A 14,122-nucleotide genomic window follows, 5' to 3' on the forward strand; every position below is an offset into this window, starting at 1 on the left:
TAAATATCATCATTCCAGTCCCGGTTCTCACTGCCCTCAGGAAGCTCAGCCTTTCTCAGGTGCTTCTGAGGATCCCAAGGAGAGTTTTCTGAATCCCGTTGTCACTTGTCACCACTGAGAACAGCTTTTCTGGGCTTTTTCAAGATGCTTCTCCACTCCATGGTGCTTTCTCCTCACTTCTACACTCCATGGTTTGAGTAGCTCCTCTCTTTTTCCCCCAAACAAAGCTGACCCCAGGCTATAATAGCCAGAAAACTGGAATCGGTGCCCGAAGATGGCACAAGGCAGAAACCCCAGTTCCACCTCACCACTCTGATGGACCCCTCACTGCAGTGGGTGTAGAAGAACAGGAAGAAAAGAGAAGGTGCCAACGTCTAAATCCCTTTACTGTGCCTCCCAGGCCTGGGGTTGGGGATAATCAAACGCTGTTTTTCAAGACCCCACAGCCACGCAATTCCTCTATGTCCTCCACTTTGTGTTTGGTACATACCACAGTCTCTCTCTGAGGAAGGAACGAGATAGGATAGATAAATGACCAGAAATAAGAGCAATGCAAGATATGAGGGGATGAACCTAGCCACACAATTGGGCTGTATATTGATTTTATAGATATTGCCATTTTTTCTTAAACATTGTAATGTTCCCTTCCTGGAATTGTTTTTGGTTTATTTGCAAACTATATATCTTCAATGGAGCAAACTTTGACACTTTCGTAATTTTAATTTCTAAAAACAGGCAAAAAGTGTTCGGAACTAAATCTGACAATTAAGGTGAATAATGTGCTTCTGGGTCGAAAATCAGATGTGACAATATTGCAATGATACTGATGATTTCTTTAACTGGGAAAAGAGTTGTTAAGGATACCCCCAAAGAGGAATGCACAGAGATGTTTGAGCACTTGCAGTGTGAGTATTGTGAAAGATAACATTCACCAAGGGAACATGGGATTGTGACTAAGAACAGAGCCTTTGTGGGTTAGCTCCAGGGCTAAAGTCATACTCTGCCTCTGTCAAGTTGGAAATGTCTTTTGGTCATTTTTTATTTCATATTCTTCAGCTATAACAAATGCATAGTACCTGTCTCCAAAGAGTTGCTGTGAGGGTTATCATGCCAGGTGATGGCCCACAGTTGGAGTTCCACTAATATTTCTACTTTTTCTCTTTCAACAGAAACAGCCTAAGATGCTTGAAAGCCTTTGCTGCCTTCCAATCTCAAGCTGGGTATTTACAACAAGTAAAACAGTAACCACATCCCTGTTAAAACATTTTGGCCTTCAATTTGCTGCCTCCGAGTTTCAATATACACAGAAGCAGGGAAGTTATTTCTGAATGCTCAAGTGGCAAAGATATTGTATGGATAAAATATAATTTTATGAAATCCAAACATTCATAAATGGTGACTATCTGTTGGGACAGTCTTACCTGCCCAATGCCCAATAAAACACAACCGTTCACTACCTTGCTGCCTCAATTGGTGGGGAGTCCAGGTTCAGCTGGCATAATAGCGGAATCCGGAGCGAATCATACAAATATTTACTGAGCCAGAATTTTCTTTTATACATTTTCACACACATACACACACATTACAAAAAGAAAGGGAAAATGAAGGCTGGAAGAGATATCCATCTGGAAATCTTAGTTGGGGACAATTGGAATAATAATGAAGAGATATATAGAAGCATAGTTTCCAATGTAATGACCTTTATTGGAGAAATTTTGTCAGCAACTAGGTATAGTTACAATTAGAACTTAAATAATAATAGCAATATTTATGAAGCTACTAAGCATAGCACTAAATGCTACATCCACATTATCATATTTCCTACAGTTCAGTATAAAAGTCAGTATCTAGTCAGTCACTAGTTGCATACTCAAGAATGATTTTTTGTGGATATAAATAGTAAGTATATAGTCATATCCACTTGCAAGCAAAAGAAATCAAGTTGAAAAGGGTGTATAGGCAGCTTGGAGTTTTGGGCATATCCTCTGGAGTTGGGGAATGGACCAGGCTAGCCAAGTAGAGATTATTCTTAGATGCTGAGGGAGGAAGAGAGGTCGTGAGGGCAAGGAGACAACCCACTATTCTAAAGCAAATCATTTACTGTTGGATTGCCGGTGATTTTACAAAAGAGATGAGTCCTGCAGCAAGGGCAGCCATGTTTCACCAGCAGGCAGAGTTATGGGGTCAGTCTGAATTCCATAAAGCTTCTGAGGTTTGTGAAAGGCACTATATGGGCCTCAATAAACAACAATGATCAGGTTAACCTCTTGCTTCTGAGATGCCTCTGACTTCCATTTGCAGCGGGACCTGATTTTGAACATGGGTAACAGCATCCTCCGCTGATCCTGCCCTTTACAAAGCAAATGCATTGTGACAAAATGACAGAAGATAATCTCAAAATCTAAGTCCACTTGATGAGTATGGATGTTGGACTTCAGCGTGAGGGTGTTTTACATTACCACCATCTCCTTGCAGCCAAACAAAGAGAAAGCACTCCTCGGCAGAGCTTTTATTTTGTTTAAAGTCCCTCTGATGGGCTCCTGCTCTGGGTAGTTCTATAACAAAGTGGAGGCATAATATATGGGGGCAGTGGGGCGGGAGTTGAACGTACCTGTATTTGCAGCTATAATGAGAGCTTGGAGGTAACAAGGGGGGTGATTTGGATAATAATTAATAACCTGAGTTCCAGGCACAACTGGAGCCGCATGCAAATTCTATGACCCTGCAGTGGCACCTCTTGAAGAAGAAGGTGCTTTATTGCCTCTGTCAGGCGTTCCCTTCTCAGCTGCGATTCCTCACAGCCTTAGTGGTTTGCATACTGCAGCTAAGCATTAGGCGGTAATGAATGACAACCCAGCCACTCTGTGCACTGCAGCGAGAAGCTGCCATAATTGGCTCCCCCATCGCCACCGTCCCCTCCTGCTTTGCAAAGGAGAGTGGCACTGATAGCAAGCGCTTTGACAAAATGCAAAGGGCGTGGGGACCCACCACAGTACACCAAGGGCACAGAGGTAGTTGCTCCAACCCCCATTTACACCCTTCCAGAGATACAGAGACACCAGCTTAGGATATGAAATATGCAGCTCTCCCCTCCACACTCTACGAAGTGCCCGACTCTGAGGATGGAACGTAAGTGCTAGAATTCGGTATATTTGTGTCTGTCTTCTGGGCCTCTTTCCCATACTGTGTCAGGGTTCAGATTGTAGAATGAGAAGATCTACATGAAAGACTGGAGTAAAGGAAATAAACACATCTTAATTGGGATTTTCTTGTCTCTGAGACATATCTAAGGTTTTTGTTCTTGCTGTTTTTTAATGTCAGGCTGAGTGTCCAGACCTTTTTTCTAACTTGGCTCTGCTACTAAGTTTGTGATCCTGAAGAGGCTGGATATCCATTTGGAGTTGTGAATAGCAAGACTGTCAGCCACAATGACTGAAATGAAACAAAATAGTAGTTTGAGAATATTTTTAAAAGTTAAAACCATATAAGTAAAAAGTTCTATTCTTATGTCTATCTTCTCTATACCCCACTTTTAAAACTTCTCTTCTGTTGCTACACAATAAAAGACCTACTTTCTGTTTCTTGAATTCCCTAATAAGGCAAAACTTTGCCTTTTTTGGCTTACGTGACTACATTTAATTGCAAACCAAATACTCTTATTTCTTACTAGTACACAGATCGAGTCACTAGCATAAGTAGAGGACTAAGAATAAGCTTGATAATGAATAGTAAACATTAGCCTAGTGGACTCTTTAATGTTGAATATAAACTGAAGTCTAGAAAGAAAAGGTCCTGGTCTTTTAATTGCACGTACCAGAAATTTAGCTGAGTTTTTATTTTTTATTCCTTTGTTCCATATAACATGTAGAATAGTTATTTAACTTGGTAATTCATAAATATAATTAATGATCTGAAAACAAACTAATCTCAAGAAATAACTATATATAGTTTACCGAATGGTGACTAGTATAGCCCAGTCATTAAAAGCAAAGACTCTGGAAAGATACTGCCTGGGTTCAAATAAGGAAGGATAAAAGGTCGTGATGATGAAGATTAACAACATAATCTTAATTTAGACAGAGTAGTTACAAAAGCTTGTGCAGCCAAGATGTGATGAGCAGAGGAAGAAGTTGTGGTGTAGAGTTGGAGGAGCCAAGGGCGAGATCATTCAGGCCTTTGTGGTAGACGCTGATCTATATGAAATCCATTCCTTTTCTTTCCCTTATGAGAGAAAGCCGATTTTCTTGGAAGTTGGAAATTTACTCAAATACAATTATCTTTCTTAGCCTCTTTGAATATAGATGTAAACATTTTTCTTAGCCTCTTTCAATATAGATGCAAACATGTGATTAGGTTCTCCCTGAGGAGACATAGCAGAACTTTTCTGGTGAGAACTTCCAGAAAAGTTTTTCCAAAACGGGATGAAGAACTAAAGTTAGATCCTTTTGCACATCTCCCTTTTCTTTCTTCCCATTTGGAAAGTAAATGTGATAGCTGGAGGTCGACCAGCCATCTTCTGACCATGAGGCAACATTGAGGATCAAAGCCAAGACTAAGAATGGCAGAACAGAGCAACAGAAGGAGCCAGACTCAAGACCTTGGAACCAACAAACCAATACTGGCTAGAGTCTCTCAGAGTTCTTTTACATGAGAGAATAAACCCTCGATTTGTTTAAATAACTCTGTCAAATCTCTGTTTTAGCAGGTGACACAATTTCTTATAGCTACAGACTCTCAAAAAAGGACTTTTATTTTATTCCCACTGTGATGAAAAGTCTTTGAGGGATTGTTAAGTGCATGAATGGCATGAACCAACTTACATATTTAGAAAGAAGATTGGCTGCTCTGTGAAGAATGAAATGAAGGAAAAACAGGGTGAAAGCAAAGAGTCAGTTAGAAATGTATGGCCTTCGTTTAAATGAGAAATGAATATAGCTTGGAGTTGGGTGGTGCCAATAGAAATGAGGGAAAAAAGACACAGATTTGAAACATTTTGGATGTTGGAGTTACAGGACATGATGAAGATCTGATGTGAAGTAAGACAGAAGAAGGTATTAACAATAAATATCATGTTTCTGATCTGTTATTTAAAACTACAGGAATGGATAAAATTGTCTTAGTTGAGAATATAGAAAAAGAGAAAGAAGAGAAGAGGAATCAGGACTGAGTTATGTGAAACTAACATTTAGAGGTAAAGTGGAATGAGCTAGCAACAAAAACTGAGATGGACATGTCCGGAAGGTAAGAGAAAAAGGAGAGTACAGGGTTACAAAACTCAAGAGGGAAGCGTGTTTCAATATGGAGAGAATGTTCAGTGGTGCCAAATGCTGTTGAGGATTTAGGTACGATAAGACTCAAAGCATCAATCGAGCATGGGAACACGTCAGCCAGCGTGATGTTAACAAAGTAGCTGAATGGAACCACATTGAGTGGGTTGAAAAGTGAAGCGAGGAGCGGCTTCCACTTCTGGAAATTACAAAAAAGTCAGTTCTGACCAACCATCCTACTAAAAATGAAACAACAAGACAAGTTGGAGCACTCACAAACATACCCACATTAATCTGCTTGAAGTCATCAGAGATGTGTTAAAGATAAAGGAAGCAGAATACTAGTTAAGGCGGTAAGGACAGATTTTAATCAGCAATATATTATTGCAATAGGGAAGAGTCCAGCGTGAGCCGAACTCAACTTCAGTTTGTGCAGAGGTGATCACGTTTTTTAAAGGCAGAATGAGGAAATAGGGAGGGGAGTGAACAGGGCTCAGTGGAATTAAGGAAGTGAAAAATGACAAAAGTTGGGAAGAGAGGTAGATCCATGTGAAACCTATCTATCTTGGTTTGCCAGCTGGTGCTCATTGAAATTACACTCCTACTCTTCCACGAAGGCTGGAGAGAAGGACCTTAACTCCAGGTGCTGGCTGGAACAAACAGTACATTCTTTTGGCAGCCTTGAGTTTTCTCAGGCAAGAACTTTAAAGGGAGTTAGGGTGATTGTAGGGGTATGGCCTTGAGCTGATAGAAACAATGTTAGTGTTTTGTTCAAGTCTTTATAGGCCAAGGTTGAGGCCTAGTCAAAAAGGAGCACACAGGAGGCTGTAATGTTTGGTCAAGAAGAGAGTCTTCATCAGACGTCACAGGCATCAACTATGGGGGCAACATCAAAAGAAGGCAAGCTGAAGAGTTGAGCACAGAATTTAAGGACATTTTCCCTTAGTAGCATCTCCCATTCCCAGAAAAGGAAGCCAAAAGAGGATAGGAAGACAAAAACAGAGTCCAAAGACTAATAGAGTGTCCTGGTGTCTCTGGGGCTGGAACACCAAAGGTCTACAGAGTAGGGTAACAGTGACTCAGAATTCAATAAGACCTAGTACAAATGCCAAATTATCCTAACCCCTAACATCTATGATTGCTATTGCCTCTAGCAGACTGTGAGGCCCAAACTAAACCCCTTAAAAACAACATCACCCTAGTCTCAAATTATGTCTATAAATTTTGACAAATAATGCCAGCCTGGAACTCAAAACATACTCAGGCTCATGTTATGGAAAACCAAAAGAAATAATAAACAACAGTATACTTTAAGAAAAATAGAAATACTACAATTTGAGAAGAACATTTTATAATGATGAAAGGGTAAACTCACCAGGAAGAGTTAACAATTCTAAATTTGTATGCAATTAATAATGTAGCCCAAAATCTATACAAAATTTTGAATTATTGACAAAATTGAAGGAACATAAAATTCCCAATCATTATGCATGATTTTCTCATCAACTGATAAAACAAGCAGATAATAAAAAATCAGAAGGATACAAAAGATTTGAACAACATGATTAATAAATTTTATCTAATTGACATATGCAGAACATTGGGCAAATTCCTGCAGGGCACACATTCCTTCAACTGCACAGAGTAAATAATTTACCAAACCCAACCATAAAGTAAATATCAGCACTCCAAAATATTGAAACCATATGTAATTAATTTTGTTTGCAATGTCTAAAGCTAGAAATCAGTAATGAAAAGATAACTCCAAAACCCTACATTCCAAAGGTTTATAAATTAATATGCTTTTAGATAACATATGAGTCAAAGAAGAAATCTCAATAGAAATTGGAGACTTATTAAACTGAATGATATGGAAAATATGACATACAAAAATTGGCAGGCTATAGCTAAGGCTACACTTTGAAGGAAAAGTATAGTTTTAAATGCATTAGACAAGAAAAGGTTTAAAAATGAAGGAGCTAGTAATATATTTCAAAGGTTAGATTAAAAGAGCATGTTAAATCTACAGCCATACCACCTTGAACACGCCCTATCTCGTCTGACCTCGGAAGCTAAAAGAGCATTTAAGCCCAAAGTATAAGGGAATAAAATAATAAATATAAAAGCAGAAATTAATTAATTAGAAAATATACGATATTGCGTCAATAAAGCCAAAAGTTCATCTTTTCAAAAGGTTTGTGAAATTACAGCCCCTGGCAAGACTGATCAGGAGAAAAAAAAGAGATGGAAAAATTAGCAATGTGAGAAATTAAAAACAGGCATCATAAGAGATATTAAAGACGTTAAAAGAGAATAACACAACTTTGTCAGTCACTTTCAAAATTTAGATGAAATGTGTAAATTCTGGAAAAATGCAACCTACCAAAAGATAATAAAAAATTAAAAATCTGAATAGTTCTATAACTATTAAAGACTATGAACCCGTAAATTTAAACCTTCCCATAACAAACTGTCAGGCCCAGATGGCTTCACTAATGAATTCAACCACTTGAGGAAGAATGAATGCCAATATTTATACAAACTTTTCCAGCACAGAGAAAATGAGTTCCCAATTCATTTTATGAACACATAATCTTGATTTTCAAAAATTGACTAAGTAGTTGTAATAAGGGAAAATCATAGGCTAATCTTTCTCATGGGAATCAATGTAAAAAAAACTGTTACAACAGAAGTAAAAATAGTTTACTATAGTAAGGATTTTTAGTCCTTACTTCCATTCCTTGAGAGGCCTAGATATATTTTTTGCTCTTGAGTTCACTGAGATACTCTAATTCCTTCCATTAAGTAAACTTTCCCTCTTGAGCAAAAAAGAAAAAAAAAGTTAAAATAAAATAAAGAAAATTTCCAGTGAAACAAGACTGACTGCATGCATTTATCTGCTCTCTCTCTCTCCTGAAATCCTTTTAAGTAACAATACAGGTATTTTAAAAGATATGGACACCTGAGGACAAAGAAAATGGAAGGGCAGACATCCATGGACAAGTGACTGCAAACAAATTTGGAAGAAAGAAAGTGAATGGAGTAGTTGTAACTGAGTTAAAGGAGAGGTCGCAAAGCTGCAAGGAGTTATCCTATTTGCTATGCAAACCCTTGAAAACCTGAACTCTTCAAAGCGCTAGATACTAAGGAAAGTGGAGATGAGAAACTGAGTCAATATACAGAGTGATTCCCACAAATCCAGCAGAAGACTAGAGGGTTATTTGCTGAAAAAACTGAGTGGGAGAAATTCCAGAAAAAGGAGAATCCAGTATAATGGATAGTGGAGGTGAGGTATGGAACAGAGGGCAAGTGTATTCATGAAGATTTCACATTCTGAACACTGAAACCCCCGGACTGTTTGCACTTCCCTGGTTCCAGAACACCAGCACATGCCTTCCCAGGCTTCACAGAAAGGACCTCAGTTGCTGCTGCCATGGAAGTTTGTCAAATGCATATGTATCGAAACTCTCATCACCTTTCTAGAGTCTTGATCTTACATGCAGATATATCATGGATTATGAGATAATTGGGGAAAACGTGCAATAAGAAATATGGAAGTTAAACAAAAAAAGAATATGGAAGAAAGAAATAATGCAGCGTATATTAGTTTTCGGTTGCTACATAACAAATAACCACAAACTTAACAGCTTAAAATAGGACTCATTTATTAACTCACGGTTTCATAGTTCTCAGAAGTCCAGGCATGGCATGACTGGGTTCTCTGCTCAGTGAAGTCAAGATGTCGTCCTGACTGAGTCTCATCTGGGCGGTCTGGGGAAGAATCTGCTTCCAAGTTCATTCAGGTTGTTGGCAAAACTCAATTCCTTGTGGTTTTCAGACTGAAGTTCCTATTTTCTTGCTGGCTGTCTGCCAGTGGTTGCTGGCAGTGCTGTTAGCCCCTAGAGGCTGCACTTGTGGCCTGGAGGCCTTGCCACACGGCCTCCTTTCATCTTCAAAGCCAGGAATAGAGAATCTCCCTTGAATCAAATCTCATTCATTCTCCAAAGCTCTTTCACCAGGAAGAGCTGAGTTCCTTTTTAAAGGCTAACCTGATTAGATCAGCCTCACCTGGGATAATCATCTTTTCTTGAAGTCAGCTGATTTATGACCTTAATTATATCCTCAAAAGCCAATCACAGTAGCACCTGGAAAGTGATTGAAAAACTGAGAGAGGGTATATGTATACCATGGGCAGGAAACTTGGGATTCCTCTTAGGATTCTACCTATCACATAGAGATCAAAACAAAATCTTATAAAAACTATGACCAAAATCCTTAGAAGATTAATAGAATATTTTGCATCTTTTAAAAAAGAACTGTATGCCATGCAAAAAGAACAATCAGAGAGCAAGAAAGCTCTTAGAAATTAAAATATGAGAGCAAAGTTTTTAAATTTATAGGAAGATTAGAAAACAACTAAAGGGAAATGAAAACATAAAGAAACATAACAATCATGTAAGAGGCATGTCAAAGAATTAAAATCAATAGAAAATGTCTACAAATGATAAATCAAGAAATAGAATGTTAAGAAGATAAAGTCAAAAAGAATTTAGAGGCAGTTGTCTTCAGTACTATTTCATTTGTTTAAAATAAAAATTAGAGTTTCTTTTTAAGACTTAAATACAATAGATCCTGATATAGAATAATGTCACTATCTTGTTAAATGAAAAGAAAGGGCTGAAAAACAGCATATACAGTATAGTTTGACTTATGTGAAAATAGATTAATAATCTTCAAATGTTAATAGACCTATAGAAGAAAATTTGGAGGAATATACACCAACCAGATAGCAAAAATCATCCCTGGAGAGAGAGAATATAAAAGATTTTAATTTTTGCTTATATATTTCTGTAATGTAATAATTTTATTCATTAACATATATTACTTTTGTAATTCATTTTTTCCTGATTATAGATTTTTTATCATTGCTGTGGATGATAAGCAAATACATAGGAAAAGTGTGAAAATTTTAGCTATGAAACAGAGAAATAATATTGCAATTGGAATTGGATGGAGGTAAGCAGATTGGATGGTCTCTGTCTCTCTCTCTGTCTCTCTCCCTCTGTCACACACACACCCCATCTCTTGGACTAGAAATGCTGGAGCAGATTATACAGGATAAGAATGATCCAGAGAAGAAGTAAGAAAGCAAAAGAGAGAGGAGAGGAGATTGATATTAGGAGTAAAGTTATTGAGAAGGCAAGAGAGAATGAGATCCCCTACCCAAATCAATGATCCTTTGATAAAACAATATTTTCAGAGAATTGTTTTAAATGATGGATCACTGAATCCAGGTTAGTCCAGGAAGGATGAGGAGAAAAGGACTGATGGTTGGAGGATAAATAGAAGAGCCAATGGATAGAAAGTCTTGATAAGGTCAGAAAATTGTTTCAGGTGAGCTATCTGCTCAAATGGACTAGAAAATAGGGGATGTTGGGTTGGAAAGTGAAGTGTCTGAAATTGACATTCAATTTTCTGGTGATGACAAAATTCAGGCTGTGACCCTAGGAGAGGATGGCTTAAGGGCAGTGGAGGAACAGGTTAATAAAGATGAAATCAAGGAAACGAGAGGCCTGTGTTTTGTCTCACACTGGTCCGCAGTAGAGACGCTGCTTTCTTACATCAGAGCATTTACGCCTAAGAGAATACTTGTTCTCTGGAATTCCTCAAAATTCTGTATTTCACTACTGAGTTTCATCTCATCTACTGCTATTTTGTAGTTATAGCAGTTTCAGTTCTTACTGCACAGAACTTAAGCAATTTCCTTCTGCCTCTAGATTTCACATGCCTATTTCCTGGCTTACCCTAGAAAAGGCTTTGACTTATTTCCCCAGTTCTATGGCTTTCTATTCTTTCCTCTAGAAACTTTGGGATCTGCCTGTGATGTCCTAGCAGAAAGGAGTTTAGCCTTTTCAGCTTTGGGTAAGAAACACAGCTTTCATAATGGGTTCAAATTGAAAAAGTTTTCCCCATTTAGAAAAAGTTACATCTCTACTAGTCTTCACCTAAAGGAATGTCAGATGCTCCCCTAGCCCTGACAGCAATATCTTTAAAGTTTTCTTTTTAACTATCTTCTGCTCTTTTTCACGTAGGCAACTTCAATTTTATAATGACATATTCCTCAATGACCTTATAAATCAAATTTCGTTTCTGAAGGCAGTTGTTGAATATGCAAACTATGATGTTGTCCACTCTTCTCTGTCCTCTTGTGGGGTGACCCAATGTGCCCAGACTGTGTCTGAAGCACAGGTACCACTGCTCTGCCCCAGTGGTATCCTTGGAGTTTACAGTGTTGAGGGAGCTGCTAGAACACCTGCAGGCAGGCATAGGCTTGCCCAGCTGAACAACAGGGCAGTTCTGTCCAACAGAACTTTCTTCCATGATGGAAAAGTTCTGTATCTGTACTGTCCGGTATAGTAGCCACTTGTCACATGTGGCAATTAAGATAAAAATAATTAAAATTTAATAACATTTAAAAGTAGTTCCTCAGTCACACTAACTACATTTTACAGATGCTTTTCCAGAGAAACAGAGTGACCAGCACATCAGAAACAGTGGCTAACATTTTTAAGTAAAAATAGTTAGTGGTTAAGATCCCAGTGCTCAGTTGGGGTGGCAGCCAATGTCTTTCTCACTAATAATTCCTAGGCTCCGTGGCCAGTTACCCCAGCTACGTCTGAGGTCCATCTGCTGGTCTTATTCACCTGCTAAGCAGTCAAGACAGAACTTCTCAAAGGCTGTAGGTCCTGACACTTTCAGACCCTGGGTTGACAACAGGGCCACACAAAAAGGCAAAGGGCTCAGAGATCTGGACTCCAGGGCCAGTTTCCTTTCTGTCTGTCTGTGCCTTGCCTCCAGCCTCTTCTCCAATTCCCTGTCTCAGCTTTCATGAGGCCCTGTAGTGAGCGCTTATAATTTTATGTTGCTTTAGCATCCATTTTTAAATAACAGTTTAACTTTCTCATACCAGAATCAGGGCTCAGTCACCCTTGATGCAGTTTCCAATACTATACCCCATCCAAATGGCTCCAGCCCATGGCCAGAGATAAAACTTAGGGGCCTCTCTCTCACCTGGCAGACTGGGCTCTCTGCTTTCCAGCCATTTCCTTTAAAGGGATCATTTAGAAATTTGCCCATGAACTTGACATGACCACCTCTCAGTCACAGAGTGACTTCCTGGAGGTGGTACTCTCTTGCTTTAAACCCACAAATCAAAGCTCCCCAGGGGAAAGCTATTTGGATAACACCCTGGACCCAATAAAGGTGTTGGCCCATGGCTCCCTTCTCTCTTTATCTCTCTCTCTCTGTCTCTCTCTATCTGTCTCTCTCTCTCTCTCTCTCTCTCTCTCTCTCTCTCTCTCTCTTTCTGCCTGTGCTCCCTGAACTCCAGAAATACCATCTATCCTTCAGGGTCTGTAAGTACTAAAATCACTCCAAATTAAATATTGTGCTTGTTGTCACTGACTGAAGTCTTGCTGCAGTTTTGCCCCTAACAGCCAGGTGACCCCGAGGGTACCTACGGGTGGATCTCCTGCTGGTGCTCTTTTATCTGGACATCTCAGCAGCTGGGAACAGCAGTTATCAGCTAAATTGATAAGTTTCATTCCAAACAGGCCCTCAGACACAAAAGCTCCTTTTGACTAGAATAGTATTAGATGGAATAGTGAAAACAATTCACAAACAGACCCTTAGCAACATAGGCTTTCTTATCCTTTTTGGGAGTTTTACAAAAAAGGTCAGATAATTGAAATAAAATGGCTCATCCACAGGGCCAGGGTTGAAGACAATGATGTCATTCCTTTCTTTTCTTTTTTCTCCAGAATTATTAAGGCATAATTGACTAATAAAAATTGCATAGATTTACCTTGTACAATGTGATGTTTTGATATGTGTACATATTGTGAAATGATTACCACAATCAAGCTAATTAACATGCTCATCACTTCACATAGTTATCTTTTCTTCGTGTGTGTCTGTGTGCATGTAGTGACGGCATTTAAGATCTACTCTCTTAACAAATTTCAAATATAAAGTGTTAACTATATTTATCAAGCCGTCAATAGGGCTTAATTATCTTGCCTAAATAAAACTGTATTCTTTGACCAACATCTTGACACAACCCTCACCTCCAACCCCTGGCAACCACTATTCTACTCTTTGTTTCTATGAGTTGAACTTTTTTAGATTCCACATATAAGTGAGGTTGAGCAGTGTTTGTCTTTCTTTGCCTGGCTTGTTTCATAATCCATTCTGAGTTTATTTTTGCATATGCTATGAGATAAGGGTCCAAACTGAGTATTCTGAATATGGATATTCAGATTTCCAATACCATGTAATGAAGAGACTGTCCTTTCCCCACTGTATGTTCCTGGCACTTTTGTTGGAAATCAGTTGGCTATAAATATGTGAATTTATTTCTGGGATATCTATTCTGTTCCATTGGTCTATATGTCTGGTTTTATGATGTTAGCTGTAGGCTAGTCATATATAGCTTCTATTATATTGAAGTGCATTCCCTCTATACCTAATTTGTTGAGAATTTTTATCATGAAAGGATATTGAATTTTATCAAATGCCTTTCCTACATCTATTGAGATTATCATATGATTTTTATCCTTTATTCTGTTAATATGGTATATCACATTTATAGATTGGTACATGTTGAACTATCCTTGCATGTCAGGGATAAATCGCATGTTATCATGGTGTATGATCCTTTTAATGCAATGTTAAATTTGGTTTGCTAGTATTTTATAGAGAATTTCTGTATTTATGTTCATCAGAGACATTGGCCTGTAAAATTCTTTCTTGTATCTTTGTCTGGCTTTAATATGAGGATAATGTTGACCTCATAA

Source organism: Propithecus coquereli, unplaced genomic scaffold (assembly GCF_000956105.1).
Source record: "Propithecus coquereli isolate 6110/MARCELLA unplaced genomic scaffold, Pcoq_1.0 Scaffold140, whole genome shotgun sequence".
NCBI lineage: Eukaryota > Metazoa > Chordata > Mammalia > Primates > Indriidae > Propithecus > Propithecus coquereli.